The 1,117-nt window shown below is 51.0% G+C and overlaps 1 protein-coding gene across 1 annotated transcript in view; it reads left to right on the top strand.

Annotated features, from left to right (window-relative positions):
* The window catches only part of CCN4 (cellular communication network factor 4), a 15,127-nt gene that overhangs the window by 3,412 nt on the left and 10,598 nt on the right, over nt 1-1,117 (top strand). The window lies entirely within an intron of this gene.

A 1,117-nucleotide genomic window follows, 5' to 3' on the forward strand; every position in this document is an offset into this window, starting at 1 on the left:
GCTTCTGAAGTGTCCCAGTCTCTTGGGAGTTTGGGGCTGGTGGGGGACAGTGGTGCTGCTAGTGGCCCCGGGCAGCCTGCCTACCACCGGCGAGAGTGAGAGTAGGGGTGTATGAAAGCTGTGCCTCTGGGCCCACAGCAGACCCTAACGCGCCCTCCTCATTCACTTTCACACTAAGATGAAGCTCACCATCTCCTATCTAGTCTCAGACTTTGCAAGCTCAGCGATGGCCTGGTGAGCCTTCCTCTTACTGAAGGACCAGCAGGGACTCAGATCCCTTGCTCCACCATCCAGGACTTTACTTCCCTTACCCACGCCCTGATGGAGGGTCAGCTGTGTGGGGGCAAGGACAGGGGTCGTGCCTTGTTGTGACCCCACTGTTGGACTACAACCCACCTGTTCATAACTATGTGGACGAGTCAGTGGATGGGTGGATGTAAGGATGGATGGATGGATGGATGGGAGGCGGGGAGAGCCCTAATCTGTATTGTGCATCAGGTTCTTGACGTCCCAGTCACCCAAAGAAGTAGGCCTTATTTGTCACCTTGTCCTTGTTGAAGAAACTAACACTTGAAGGGTTAAATAGCTCACCTGTGGACACCATCCTAGTTAGTTATGGCTCTGGGATTCGAACTTAGAACTTAGATTGCCTGGCTCCAGGGACCATGCGTAAGCTTTCTACTCCCTCGCTCTTCACACAGGGGAGTCCGAGCCTGGAACGAGGCTTCTCTGAGGATGACCACCGGACAAGGCTGAGATAAAGTTAAATAAAGCAAAGCAAGGAAAACAATGACCCAGAATAGCCGGGCACATTTGAGTCTGTAATGCAGTCCCTTGTTCTTTCTCAACAACTGCATGAAGTTGGTCTGATCCAGCTCCTCAAGTGATGTGCCCAGGGTCACGTAGCCAATAAATGGCAGAGCCAAGATTCAAAACCCAGGTCTGTCTGCCTGTACATTTCATGATCCTTCCAGCAAACCACACTGCTCTCAGGCCTGACCCAGCTGCGTTAAATGCAGAGTAATGTTTGTACAACCAAAATAGCCGAAGAGTATAATTCAGAGGTCACTCTTTGCCCACAGAAGTATTTAGTTTGGCGCACAGAGTGTTTAAAAAA

Source organism: Suricata suricatta, chromosome 15, assembly GCF_006229205.1.
Source record: "Suricata suricatta isolate VVHF042 chromosome 15, meerkat_22Aug2017_6uvM2_HiC, whole genome shotgun sequence".
NCBI lineage: Eukaryota > Metazoa > Chordata > Mammalia > Carnivora > Herpestidae > Suricata > Suricata suricatta.